We start from the raw sequence: 15,932 nt of genomic DNA, 5'->3' as shown, positions 1-15,932 counted from the left end.
ATAAATTTTCAAAAAGTAATAAATAAGCCTTATAGTTTTGAAAGAAACAGATTAAACTCTAAAGTTTCAAAACGTTATAATTAAGTCTCAGTTTATATTAAACCCCAAATGTAATGCTGTTCTACCTATAGGGACTAGGGTTTAATTCATTACTTATTGAAACACCAATGTTTTATTTGTTGCTTTGTTATTTAATTTTTATGATAATTTTTTAATTATATGTCATATTGATTCTAAATATTGACAATTTTAGTTAAGTTCTTCAGTATTACATAACTATTTTAAGTTATAAAAAGACTATTTATTATAATTTTAAAGAGTATTGCGATTGATTAAATTTTTATTTTTGAATTATTTAGGTATAAGTTTCTCATGAGAAAACTAGTTTTGGAACAAACACCACACTACTTGCTCAAGAAAACTCATGGTCAAGAAAATCTGTCCAAAGAGAAATTATGTTAAAATTGTATACAAGTATACTTATCTTCTAATCTATAATCCCGAAAGAAAATATAGTTATAGTTTGCATCTAGTGAGAGAATAATATATGATAGGCCACGCTGGAATAGACCCAAAATGCCTATCCCGATGCTTTTTTCCCGGCGCTTCAAACTCCCGCGCAGTGACAGTCGGTATAGGGTCGCTGAACTTGTACCAACGCTTTTGAAAAGTGCTGGGATAGGTCTTGGCGCTTTTCAGACCCTATTCCAGCATTTTTACTTGTGTCAGGACAGTCTTTACCAATAGCTTTGAAGACCTGTACCGGCGGATTTCAGGGCCTATACCAGCACTTTTTATTTTTTTTTTTAGGGTATTTACGGAGATATGAATACAACCTATACTAGCACTTTTAAAAGCACTAGCATAGGTAGTACCTATTCCAACGTTTTCGAAAGCGTTGGTATAGGTCTTCAATGGATATAATAACAAGGCTTATACCAGCAGTTTTAAACTGCCACAATAGGTTCTATCTATGCCAGCAACTCTTTTTGAAGAAGTTAATGGCAAGAGAAGTATTTGCGGTTATAAAAGTGGTGCATTCAAGCTTTCAGAACTTCGTTACCACTCCACTTTCAAAGAGATCCTAGTAGTTAAATACGGGATTGAAAAATTTCAGTTCCATCTCCATGGGCATAATTTTTTTAGTAGCAATGGATGTGTCTTTCTTTCCCAAGATGCTCCAGTTCAAAAGGAAAATGCTCTTACATCCTCAATTACTCAGATAGTCAAATTGGTTTTCACAATGGTCTATTTAGGTAAAACACATTAAAAGCAAAGATAACCTTATCACTGATTACCTTTCTAGAAAACCTCAAATCCTTAATACCACCATTATTCCTCTACCCCTGTGTATATATACTATTACTGATCCATCCTCCTCCTCAGGCCCTTCCTATTTAGATCCTAATAATATCCTTAAAATGGTAGAAATCCTTCCCGCAGAAATAAAAGATCAAATAAAAACTTTGACCCTTGAAGCCAAAACCAAAAGAATTATTAGAGTCCTTCATGATTACCTTAAAAAACACCAGTGCCACTCCCTTGCTATTTTCCCTGATATAGACCAACTATGGAAAACCCCTTTTGCCTTTTGGATAACCAACTGGAATGTTGCACATTACCTCTACATGTGATATTTACTTAATGAGTATTACCTATGTCTTCATTTTGAACTAGAGTTTTACAGATATATTTTCCCTCAAGGAAATAAATATTTTCACAAATTCTAGTTTGAAATTTTGAAAAATGATGCTCATGATGGGGTATCCAAAAACAAAACACCCAAGATTCGGCCATAAAATTACTTCAGCCTATTTAGTAGCCAAGCTCAATTCCAAAAATGATATCCGAGCAGACGGAATCTTCCACCCTGCAGAGATGCATTGGGTTACTAATTCAGATGGGACCCTCCATATACATTTGGATGTTTCTTGGGTATCTTGTTTCCATGCTCTCACAATGGCAGAATCTCTTAATAAAAGAATTTTCCCTCAAATAATACCAATAAAATGATATCCGAGCAGACGGAATCTTCCACCCTGCAGAGATGCATTGGGTTACTAATTCAGATGGGACCCTCCATATACATTTGGATGTTTCTTGGGTATCTTGTTTCCATGCTCTCACAATGGCAGAATCTCTTAATAAAAGAATTTTCCCTCAAATAATACCAATTGATCCAAATGTTTGCAAACAGCAATGGCCACATGAAGATCATTAAGAAATGCCCAATCCCCTTATTGGATATGATGACTCTCACTATCATAATCATGATCTAGATAATGATGTTGATGAAGAATAGTTCAAAGGAAGAGATGGATGGGACTAGACATCTTTCACACTTAAAAAATAAAAAATAAAAAAAATAAATAAATAAAAAGGTTCTAGAAATGTCTTCAGACATAACCCCTTATCCACAACAGTTCAATATCTACACCTTTGTCAGAAGCATATCTATAACAGTTTACTCATGCAAGCAAGCCCTACTTGGTTTGACTCTTGTTGATCAGCCCCAGCATTTGGTAGCCAGAGCCTTTATTCTTCAAGTATCAGAATCTTATCCTGACATGGGCATGACAAAACTCTAGCCGGCAAGAGACACTTCTCGAGCCAGGCCCTCTAACTTTTTTGCCACCTGTAAATATATAAATTAGGCTCCTACCTTTTCTGTGATAAATAATGTATGTGGTATTGTCTATAAATAGAGTCAGTGTAAGCCTGAGAAGGCAAGAGAGAGTGAAGGAAGCCTTCATAGCTATTATAAGTTCTTCTGAGTCTCATATGTTTGATGTAAAAGTTGTTAAATCTAATAATATCCTTCAGTTTGTTGTATCTTGTGCTGTGTTCTATCCCTCATATACATGTTATCTTCTATGTGTTCTTAACAATATACGTCCTTAACCAATTCTTATAATTATCTCACTCTATAATCTTCTTATACTCCCCGTGTCCTCTGCGTGTCTTGTGTTTTGTCTATAATTGGTATCAAAGCCATATAAGTAGTTTTTCACTCCTTTGATTAGTATACTTTGATTATTGTCCTGATTAGGATCATAGGTGTGCGGAGAAGAATGGACAAAATAGAGAGTACTTGCCCCCAGCCGAATTGTTACAAATCGGAATGGGTTGGGATTGTTCAGAGTGAGTTGGCCAAGATGATAAGATTAAATAGCTGGAATTTGTTCTTTTAAGCAAGTTGCGGGTGTGACTTGATCTCTAGTAGGTCATAATTTGCACTAAAGAGCTCTCTCCTTTTTCTGCCATGTGTCCATCTCATCGCTAGGTTGAATCTCGCGAGTGTGACCTGGTCACAACTTCTTCTTCACAGCACTAGTGGCCAGGGCTCAAGTACTTCTACCGAAATAAAAATGAACCCCAATATATATATATATATATATAATTGAGAAAAATGCAAGGAAATTAGGTACAGAATAAAGCAAAAAAAAGAAAAAAAAAAGGGATGGTGTTATGATGATTGGAAATGTGAGATTGCATGGGCTTGTTGAGTTTGAGAGGATTGATGATCACGTGTTCTATATATAGGGCTGATGATCCTTGCGTTTCTTGGCATGCATGTTATAAGTTATAACCAAGAGCGGAAGCACCGAAATTTGTGCTATTGCTTAAGAATTCCAATAAACTTTATTACATGTATCAATTCAAATTCGTTTATCAATTGCAATTGTCATTTTCGTTATAAATTGGTTGGTGTACTTCCAACTTTGTGGTTTCTAAGTTGCATTCAGAAGACCAAGTAATAAATGATTCGGGTTTGCATAAAGATTCCTAGAGCCGAAGGTTAGCGCGTAGGTCTTTATCTAGCACTTTTTTTGGTAATAATACATTACCAAGTTACGAACTATTGCTGAAAAAGGAAAAAAAAAAACTAATTACCACATAAACTTGTTCAAAGTTTGGAACCTGCAAGCTAGATTCATGTGCTAAGAGTTTTGCGTTTTAGTGATCTTGTTAAATTATGTTACAGCCATTGAAAATAAAATTTGGACCACTTTTGATCGAGGTCTATCTACCTAATAAGGAACAGGGATTTCTCCCCACTTCAGGGAGAGAGATAACAAGAATTGGAATGTTTGATTTGGACCACTTTTGAGTAGGGATGGCAATTTTGTCCCGTCTCGCTTGACCCGCCCTCCCCGTTTCGCCCTATGCGGTTTTCTCCGCCCACAAAGGTGGTGGGACGGGGATGGGGTGAGATTTTAGACCCGCACCATGGGGTGGGGCAGGGATGGGTTTACACTTTTTAAATTTAAGGTACAAGTTTAAGACTTTGTACAGGTTTGAGATTTTGTCCCATTAATATTATATACAATTTTGTTTTTGTATTTTTATTAAAAAAATATAAGTTACAGGTTTGAGACTTTGTCCCATTCTCTATGAAATAGTCACAAAATGGGAGGAATTAAAAAATGCACACTACTTAGTTTTTGCAAAAATTTAGTTTGATTTGATAGGATAAATTTATTTATAATTTCAAGTATATTTTTATTATTGAAACATATCATTTTATTTGAAAAAGGGTAATAGTTGTAGGGAAATTAACAAAAAATAAAGTTTTACAGTGTAAAGCGGGGCTTCGCGGGACCTTAAGGGCAGAGATGGGGCAAGAAAAATCCATGCGGGGCGGGGTGAAGATCCCATCCTTCAGCCCCGCCCCATCCCATTGCCATCCCTACTTTTGAGGTTCTATCACTAATTATATGCACAAATTCAAGCTTCCAAACTATGTCTAAAGACTTAGACGCAATAGCCTAGTGCACCTTCCCAATTTATTTTGAGGTAAAGAATCTAAAAATCGCAAACCAATACCACCACACAGCAATCTCATTGATATTCTTAAATTATACGCATATATTTTCAAGTGATGGTTTTTTGAACATGAGTTTTAACTTTTAAGTGATAGCTTTTTACACAAAAGTTCTCTTTTGTTCATGGGATGCATATAATCCCAAATAGAGTATGATTTCTTTCCTTATTTTCTTTTTAAATCTGATATAATAATAATAATGATGATGATGAGGAGAAATGTAAATGCATCTTCTAAGTTTGACTAAAATATATTTCAGGCCTCTAATTATACTTTCATTTAATTGAGTCCTCTAAATTTTAAATTTATTCAATTCAAACCTTTTGTCCAATTCCTTTATTATTTTGTCTTTGAGTACGTAATTAATTAACTAAGGAAAATTTTTTTTTTTTAAATCATACATAAAAAATATATAAAATATTTTTATTAATTTTATAGATTTTTTTTTCATGTGAAAAAAAAAATAACACAATTGGAAAGAATACCTAAATTGAATAAACTTAAAAATTATAAAAATTAATTGAACGAACGTAAGGTTAAAGGGTTGAAATAAATTTCAGTCAAATTTAGACAATGCAATTTGTATTTTAGTCTAATATTGAATATGAGATAATGATATGAATATATATATATATATATATATTATAAAATTGTGAAGCCTAAACAATTTGATGGAGATTATAAAAAATAAACTAATTTTATGGAGGATGAAGATATGTGAACATGTGATTCCCCTAACCTGATACCTTAACAACTACAACAGCGTAATATAATGAACAAGTTATTTGGATGGAGGAGCAAGAGTGAAGAATTGAGAAAATGAGAGAGCTAGATATGGTTTAATAAATCTTGTTTGGATTATTTTAAGGGGGAATGAGTGGTTTGAAGGGGTTTTTAGGGGTACTAATTTATCTATGCATCCCAAGAGCAAACCACTAGTTATTTGTATGCAACGCAATTTCTAATACATTTTAATTTTTCAGAGGTAATCCTGATAATGCATTTTTTTTCCCTCAAAAAAAAAAAAAAAGAAAGATTAATACTAACGAGTAACGACACTATGAAGTTAGCCAAGTGCAACTTTAGGAACCAACTATATAAAAGCTGATTACACCAAATTCATGGGGTTGTGTACTTGTATTAGATATGTATCATGACATTCTAACTTGTAATTGTTATATTTTTATATCTACTTTGTCCGAAATATAAGAAAACTAGTATAAATTAATCAATTATTGCAAGTTCCTTTTTCTAAAATTGTCAATATCAATTATTATTTTGTGTGTAACTTGCAGCATATATATTAGTCAAACTACTTAGACACTGTGATGAATTGTTGTTCACAATCATATAAATTATAGTATTCAATAGGGGCTAACTTGAATATATTTTTCATTGATGGGATTTTACGATTAGGATCATGTAACATTTGAAAAGACAGTTTGACAAACATGCAATAACTATTAGAATTTGAAACCCTCCAGACTAAGTTAATGCCCGTGAAAAGTAAGTATCAACCGAACCCAATCCACCAATACTACAGGTTGGATTATAAGTATATTGGACTGTAGACTCACATCTCATCTAATCAAAGGGTGAACAGTACCTGAGGTTCTCCCAGCAATTACTTTTTTTTTTTTTTTTTCTTCATAATATAATCAACATTACGATATGATAATATAATAAAAATTTAATCCTATCTCCTAGGTCGCTGTAAATATTATAAGTTGTAGTCAAGAGTTTTATTGCTCAATTGACATTTTTTTGTGTCTTCAATAGAAAAATTCAGAATTTAAATCCTCTCACCTTCAATTATTGATGTATCAAAAACATTATAAGTTGTATACCATACTTTGTTAAACAATAAAACTTAATTTTCAGTTTTTATAAAATAAGATAATTTTAGAAAGTTGTGCCAATAAAATAATTAAGTTTCAAAACACTTTACTTTAAAAATATTTGGTTTGAAAAGGTGTGGTTATTTAAAATGATGTAGCTTATGTCTTTTTTAAAATGAAAATTATTCAATTAAAATTTAGTTTTAAGATTTTTATTTTTAAACTATAAACTCTAATACTAACACTTAAAAAAAATAAATAAATAAATTACACTTTTGTTCCTTAAAGTTTGGGGTTATTTTCCTTCTAGTCCTTTAAGTTTAAAATGTTTTATTTTGATCTACAAAATTTAATTATGTTTTTAAAATATTTATTTCATCCATATCCTTGCCTAATTTGACCATTTAAAGAGAGGGGGAAAGGACTCAAAGGAGGGAGAGAAAGAAATTAAGACATCGTTTTGTTGACACTTTTTAATTAAAAAGATTATCTAATTCATATTATTAAGATATGTTGTTAGGGTGGAAACTCTATTGCAGGAACTTTAAAATAAATAAATAAAATTTACACATTTGACTCTTAAAGTTTGAAGTTGTTTTCATTTTCTTCCTTTAAGTTTAAAATGTTTCATTTTGACCACCAAGCTTGAATATGTTTTCCAACCGTTCATTTCGCCCATGTTTGTATCCTAGACTCTTTTGATTAATTAATATGTGCAATGAGTGATCCTTTTGTTCTATATGATTTTTATTTTTTGTTATCTTAACCTCTATTATATAATTTGTCCAATGCAATATCAATAACTGTTAAATCAAGTGGCATATCTCGATAATTTTAATAGAAGTATCTAAGGTTCAACAAACCCATTGCTCCGTATTGGACTAGGGTCTAAGAAATCCTTCAAAAAAAAGGCCCCACAACCATACCTGAAGAGATGAATCAAACATTCAAGACCAAACCTGAAACCATCTTAAAGCCTAATCCGTGTAATATATTGGGCCAAACCCATTTTAAAATTCAAGCCCAATCCGAAATACACTCAACTCATTTCCAGCCCAACCTGTGAGTCTATACCTGCCCATTGGGTCTCACATTTTTCACTTAGCCCAGCCGAAAATTCAAACACAACCCCTTTCTCAAACTCAAACAAATCAAGCCCAATCCGGATTTATACAACAATCCCACACTTAAATTTTTTATAAAAAAATAAAATAAATAAATAAATAAAACTTTCCCACAATTTCAAAAAATGCCTTGAGACTTTCCAAATAGCATTTTGACCCCAATCTTTTCATAAATATACAAAATGACCCCTAATGTTTCCAAGAATTTGCATAAAGGCCCTTGAGTAACAAAAATGCATTTTCAACCTCATTTGTGCCTAAATGAAATGTTTTTTCCTTTAAAAAAAAATAAATTTGTCAAATGACATTATTTTTGCACTTTATAGGAATTTAACATTTGTTTTTCTTGTTATTTCTTTGTGTCTATTGTATGAGTTAAAATACTTTGGGAAATGATTGCAAGATTACATGGTCTAAAATGTTATGATATACTTTGGAGTGAGGTTAGCTATATTTATTTAATTTAAGAATTCAATTTACCTTCCTAGTATATATCATGCTATTGCATGTTTAACTATACCCTTTTAATCTTCTTTTCTAAAAATTGCTCACATGCCCATGCATTTTATACACGTCTACATGCTCACATGTCATCCTAATATAGATCACATGTTATATATTATACATGTCATCTTAGGATAGATACATGTTATGTCACGACCCAAATCCACGGAATATGAATTTTGATGCATGACTAACTTGTTGATTGTTGATGGTCATTTTGGAGAGTCAAAAGAAAGAAGAAGCCCAGCAACACGGGCAGAAAGGAGTTGGTGAATGGATAGAAAAACCATTAAGCCCAAGCGGTAGGAATAATGGATCACAAGTCTATGAAATAAACAAATGGGCCTTAAGGAGACAAATGGGCTTAAAGGAGCCTAGAAAGAGAGAAATAGCAAACCCATGAGTAGTATATAATGTGGAAAAGTGAGAATGGGCCATAACAGGCCCGAAGTAATGAAAGCAAAGAAAGTAAGGGGTTGATGGCAAGCCCATGAGCCCCAAGGATGAGGGATAAGGTAATTGGGCCGGGAAAGCCCAAAGAAGTTAGTAAAAGCCCATAGGAATGTAAAGTTAGGAAAAGGGCCAAGGAAACCTGAGAAAAGCAAATGGGCCAAAGACGCCTAAGAGAAAAAAAATGGGACGCAAGAGCCCGCTAGTANGTGTCCTCTGCGTGTCTTGTGTTTTGTCTATAATTGGTATCAAAGCCATATAAGTAGTTTTTCACTCCTTTGATTAGTATACTTTGATTATTGTCCTGATTAGGATCATAGGTGTGCGGAGAAGAATGGACAAAATAGAGAGTACTTGCCCCCAGCCGAATTGTTACAAATCGGAATGGGTTGGGATTGTTCAGAGTGAGTTGGCCAAGATGATAAGATTAAATAGCTGGAATTTGTTCTTTTAAGCAAGTTGCGGGTGTGACTTGATCTCTAGTAGGTCATAATTTGCACTAAAGAGCTCTCTCCTTTTTCTGCCATGTGTCCATCTCATCGCTAGGTTGAATCTCGCGAGTGTGACCTGGTCACAACTTCTTCTTCACAGCACTAGTGGCCAGGGCTCAAGTACTTCTACCGAAATAAAAATGAACCCCAATATATATATATATATATATAATTGAGAAAAATGCAAGGAAATTAGGTACAGAATAAAGCAAAAAAAAGAAAAAAAAAAGGGGACGTGTCATTAAGAATATCCAATTAACAGTCAACGTTAACTCCTTTATTCAAATGCGGCTTCTTAAGGAGTATACAACCATACAAGTGCAACCCTCTCTCTCAGCCTAAAATTATTCAATCATTTTCGTTTATATAGTAGAGTACAATACCAACACAAAGAAGGAACCTTTATTAATTAGTGTTGAGATACTTTTGAATCCCAGACTCGTCCCGCCTATAAAGATTCACCTTCAATCCATGCTTCATGTACATAGTTAATGCTAGCTTTGGTACCCCAGGATGATTTTCCACCACCTTCACGTGGTAGCGATAAATAACAGAGGCAGCAACGAATTTCATTTGATAGTAGGCAAAATCTTTTCCTAAGCAAAAACGAGGGCCGCCATTGAAGGCTGTAAAATTGTAGGCTGATTCATTCACGAACCTCCCATCTCTTAGCCATCTCTCTGGCTTAAACTCCCTACAATCCTTTCCCCATATGCCTTCCATTCTACCCATTGCATATATTAAATAGATCACTTTTGTTCCCTTTTTCAATACTGTCCCATCTGGAAATATATCATCTTCAACAACCTATATGATGAAATATATTAGTTAGAATTTTAAAATAAAATAAAGCTAGAATGCATATTTCAATTCATTTGTTTGTACTGACGTATTTGAATCAACTGAGGAACCAATTCGAGAAACTTCATTGTATCATAACTTATATATTGAGGTATTTAGATTAAGTTTGATGTAATATCACTTTTATATGAGTTCTCCACTAATATCACTTTTGACCGTAATTTTTTTTATTAAATAAGGACCATGAACTATAAGTATGGTGTCAATTAATGATCTTTTGATGAAATAGCCTACTAAAATGGAAAAAGATCATTTTAAATTACATAACATTGGATACATTATAGATCTATAATATTTAATTTAAACTACAATTTTGATTAACTTCAAATATTGAGAAATTGAGATGATACTAATACACCCACATGATGGTCGTGGATTCTCACACAAGAAGTAGTAAGTGGGACGGGTTCATTGTGACGGCCCTGACCTTGGGTTTTGGGGATTGATATTTACTGCAAGTTTGGGATGAATTATTATGTTATAAAATAATTTTATAATTGAAGAAAAGGTACTATTTAAAAAATTATTATTTAGTAGAAAATTATTATGTACACTTTTATATTTATGAAAAAATTATTTTTATAAAATACATTTCCTTTTAAAGCAAATAAAAGGAGTCCTTACTTGAATTTAAACGATAAAATTTTTAATTTGTGGATGATGTTTTATTTCTTGGTTCTAAAAGCATATGAATTACCACATAATTCAATAAATTTAAATGACATCACATTGTATATATAGTTCAATTTTTATTATTTAATTTAAATTATAAAATAAATTCATTTCAAATAAAAAGCATGTTTATATATATATATATATATATATGGCTTGTTCGGATTTGAAAAGTTAAAATGATGCTATTCGAAACGTAAAAAAAATAAAAATAAAAATGAATTTTAAGAGGCTTTGATGTAGAACAGACAGCACTTGCCTTTCTAGAGCAGTAGGGGTGCAAGAAGTCACAAGACAAGATCAAAGAGGGGTGCCAGTAGGGGCCTTCAGGGGTAATAGTGTCGGAATTGCATGAAATTTGGCAAGTTGAAGGGAAACGGCGTTCTAATCCAGACTCATGTCATGAATGTCGCCAAAATTTAGGCAAATTCCTTCATTAAGGCCCCGAAAACAATGTTTTTGCTATTTATAGTAATATTTGTTTTTCCTTAATAACTTTTAATTTAAAAGTCAGAATAAGATCCCGTTTATTTTGGGACGACCCTTAAGGTCGGTAGTTTACGATTCTGCATTTAACTCAATTTTGCCATTTTTGGTAAAATTCGGTAATTTGTCACCTAATCGCTTAATTTGTGCGAATTAGGGTTTTAAACGTTTTTTTTCCTCAATATTTATATGTTTTGTAGCCGTCAGAGGCAGAGAGACTATTATCAATAAACCCAGACATTTTGTTAAATTTTCTTCTGGTGGATTCCAGTTTTATCTCCTTGTGGATTCAGGGAAATCTCTCGTGGATTCGAGGTTTACTACCAAAAACTAACTGTTTAGTTTCTGTTCCATCAAGAGAGCATCGTGTATACTTTTTTTCAGGCTTCCGCGACATCAGTCTTATAGTTTAATTAGTTAGTTCCCTTAGTATATTCATAACATCCAAGATTCAAATTCAACGTTTTGGTTGTAACTGTCCAATTATAAAGATTTAAAAAAAAATGATTTCCTAAGAAGACTTAATTTAGTTTTTTTTTTTTTTTAAAAAAAGTAATTACCTCCTTGTGATCCACCGGCACTGAAGGATATAACCTTAGAGCATCCGACACAGCAGCATGTAAATAATCCATCTTCTTTATCTCCTCTGGCCTAAATATCACACTTTGGTACTCTCCCTTTTTAACCTCCTCTCTTTCACTCACTATGCCACATATCTCTTCAAGAATTCTTTCCTCTACCCTTGGATTGTGATGAAGCAGCCAGAAAAACCAGCTCAATGCCACCGAAGAAGTGTCTCTCCCGGCAAGTATAAAGTTAACGCAAATATCCCTTAAGAACTTGTCCGAAAAGGGCTGTCCAGCCTCATCTTTCAGCCCCATAAACACCGTCAAGAGGTCCGACCTTTGCTTCGACATATTATTGTCACATTGCAAAGAGAGTTCCGCCTTTCTTGTTCGAATCACATCCTCAGCAAACTCATCCACTCCAATTATTGAGTGTTTAAGCTACTTCTCCATCCCCAAGTTGAAATATCTCATGGTCTTCCATATACACGTTGGTGTCACAAAACGTAGCATCGCGGCTTCGGTTGCGTCCTCAAAGGCTTTAGCAAATGGTATTTCAGGCAAACTGGGGCTTAAACAACCAGGATGAACCCCAAATGCTATCATGCATACATTATCGAAAGTTAGCCGTAATAAAATGTCTTGCAGATCAATGGAAGGGACCGTTTGATTGAATTCTCTAATGTAGGAAGGAGCCTGGAGTGAACAAGTTCAAGAAGGAGCCTGGAGTGAACAAGTTCAAGCAATGACTCGGTTGTCAATTGCCGGAACTTAGCTGAGTGGAATTCAATGCTTGCTGTCTTCCTTTGTCGTTGCCAAGTCTCATCGTCGGCGTTGAATATCCCGTTACCAAGAAGATCATGAACAGTGTCTCGAAAGAATGGCCCTTTTGGAAAATTGGGGAACTTGGTCTTGAGAAGATGTTCGAGATTACGAGGGTCCGAGGTGATAATGCTATTGAGACTACTAAATGAAGGGCCTTTGAATCTAAATGTTCCATTTTGATTGTTAAGAATGTCACTCATCCATTCATACATATTGCCTCGAAGGCCACCCACCAAGGAAGGTAACATTCCTAGGAGTGGCCAAATTGGTAGTCCATGATGCTTCTTTTGCCTTAGGGAATGAATGGCTACGAAAACAAAAAGAGCAATGAAAAGCTCTATAACTGGGATATGTTGTAAGGAAAAGAGCTGGCGGGAAACGAAGTTTACGGTGGCAAGTTCATTAGAGGAGGAGGAGAGATTGCTAGGGTTGATCATGGTGTTATGATGATTGGAAATGTGAGATTGCATGGGCTTGTTGAGTTTGAGAGGATTGATGATCACGTGTTCTATATATAGGGCTGATGATCCTTGCGTTTCTTGGCATGCATGTTATAAGTTATAACCAAGAGCGGAAGCACCGAAATTTGTGCTATTGCTTAAGAATTCCAATAAACTTTATTACATGTATCAATTCAAATTCGTTTATCAATTGCAATTGTCATTTTCGTTATAAATTGGTTGGTGTACTTCCAACTTTGTGGTTTCTAAGTTGCATTCAGAAGACCAAGTAATAAATGATTCGGGTTTGCATAAAGATTCCTAGAGCCGAAGGTTAGCGCGTAGGTCTTTATCTAGCACTTTTTTTGGTAATAATACATTACCAAGTTACGAACTATTGCTGAAAAAGGAAAAAAAAAAACTAATTAATACCACAAAAACTTGTTCATTTGGAACCTGCAAGCTAGATTCATGTTCTACGAGTGTTGTGTTTTAGTGATATTGTTAATTATGTTACAACCATTGAAAATTAAGGTTATGTTTGGTAACAATTTCTATTTTTTTTATTTTAAAAACTTGTTTTTGGGAATATAAAGAAAAAATAATTTTTTGTATTTTTGAAATAAAAAACATGTTTTCAGTTTTCTTCACAAATTGAGTTTTGATAATAGTTTTTATTTTCTGTCTATTTTGAGTAGCCAAATAAGTTTTTTAATCTTAAAAATTTTATAAAAAAAATTTGTTTTTGGAAATAGAAAATAAAGAAAAAAAAAAAACAGTTACTAAACATACCCTAAATTTCATACTTTCACGACTTTGGTCGACCACAACAAAAAGGAAAGGAAAAAAAAAAATAGAGAGAGTTTAATTTGGAAAAATTTCATACAATTTTTGTTTATTTATTAATTGTAAGGAAAAAAAATGTACAAAGCAATATATCTACCTAATAAGGAACATGGATTCCCCCCCCCCCCCCCCCCTCCTCAGGAGAGATAAGAAGGACTTGGAATGTTTGGATTTGGACCACTTTTGAGGTTCTAATTCTATTATCAATTATATACACAAATTCAAGCTTTCAAACTATGTCTAAATGAAGTTAGACGCAATTGCTGAGTGCACCTTCCCAATTTGGTTTTGCGGTAAAGAATCCAAAAATCAAAAACCAATACCCCACACAGTAATCTCATTGATATTCTTAAATTATACGCATATGTTTTTCAAGTGATGGCTTTTTGAACATGAGTTTTAACTTTTAATTAAGTGATAGCTTGTACACATAACTTCTCTTTGTTCATGGGACGCATATAATCTCAAATAGAGTATTTCTTTCCTTATTTCCTTTTTAAATATGAAATAATAATAATAATAAGTTAGCCTAACTTATTGAATATATTGCTGATTGATGGGATTTTAGGATTGGGATCATGTAACATTTGAAAAAAGACAGTTTGACAAACATGCTATACCTATAGCTGACGGAATGCTACACCCAACGTCGAAACCCATCAATTTATTGGAATCCAAACTGGAGGTGGACTGAGTTATTGGCCGTGAAAAGTACGGATCAACAGAACACAATCCACCAATACCGCAGGTTGGATTATAGGTATACATTATAGTATTATCAAAAGAAAAAATAATAGGTTAATCTCACGTTGAAAAATAAGTGTGAGTTAAATAGGTTTAAATTAAGACTGTGCTGTATATTCAAGAGTTAGACCCTTTTGGAAACACCATTGTAAATTTATTTAAAAACCTTCTCCACTCTCTCTATATGTGTGTGTTAAAAATATTTAGTATTATAAAAAAAAAAAAAAATCTCATCTAATCTAGAGTGAACAGGACCTAACCTAAGGTTCTCCCTGCAATAACACTCTTTTTTCTTCTTTACAATATAATCAACATTTTGATATATGATAATATTCTAAAAATTTAATCTTATCCTTGGGTCGCTGTAAATATTATAAGTTGTAGTCAAGAGTATTATTGTTCAATTGACATTTGTTGGTGTTTTCTACACTAAAATCCAGAATTTAAATCCTCTCACTTGCAATTATCAATGTATCAAAAACACTATAAGTTGTCTACCATACTCTGTTAAACAATAAACTTAATTTTCAATTTTTATAAAATAAGATTATTTTAGAAAGTTGTATCGATAAAATAACCAAGTTTTAAAACGCTGTACTTTATGGGAATCCCACATAGCTACATTTTAAATCTTTTGATTGCTACCTTATGGGAATCCCACAAAGCTGAATCCTTCAAGTTAGCTTCGGCAGTGTATGAGGTTGAAGGCATTACGGTGATGAGATCACCTAGCGTTAGTGGTGGTTGGGAAGTCTGTTACTGTTAGAAGGCTGTGACGGGACCTAGGGCCATGGCAGCTCACGACAACACATAGATTACAGAGGTGGCGAGGTTGACTACTGGGGTCGTCGATGGTTGTCAAAGTCAAATAGCAATTTAGGAATTCAAAATTTCTAGGGTTTCGATCTTTTTTTATTTTATTTTAAATTTGAGATAGTTATTGTCGGTATAAGGAAGGAACAATTGTTTAATTATAACCTTATGTTTATGAATTGTGAATTAATCAATTGATTGTGTTAGTGTAAAATGAGGAGCAGTTGTTGAGTACTGTATGATTGTTCATGTTCATGTGGCATGGGAGTTGCTACTTTTGTGTTGACGAATACATATTTGAAGGGTTAGCAAGTGATAATGATAAGTCTTATTGTGAGATAATGAATGTATTTTTTGGTTTTGCTTGAGTTTTTTGTTTCTAGTTGTTCTGTTTGGCTAACAAGAAAGTCCAAGAAAAGCTTGATAATTTGTTTTTAAAAGCTAATC

At 33.3% G+C, this 15,932-nt stretch overlaps 1 pseudogene; it reads right to left on the bottom strand.

Moving 5' to 3' along the window:
• Nucleotides 1–9,546: 9,546 nt before the first annotated feature.
• LOC112034512 (cytochrome P450 86B1-like) lies at nt 9,547–13,079 on the bottom strand (annotated as a pseudogene).
• Nucleotides 13,080–15,932: the final 2,853 nt, after the last annotated feature.

This window comes from Quercus suber, unplaced genomic scaffold (assembly GCF_002906115.3).
Source record: "Quercus suber isolate HL8 unplaced genomic scaffold, Cork oak 2.0 scaffold_201, whole genome shotgun sequence".
Classification (NCBI taxonomy): domain Eukaryota; kingdom Viridiplantae; phylum Streptophyta; class Magnoliopsida; order Fagales; family Fagaceae; genus Quercus; species Quercus suber.
Note: the sequence above shows the minus strand (reverse complement) of the source record. Positions and strands in the feature narration are given on the sequence as shown.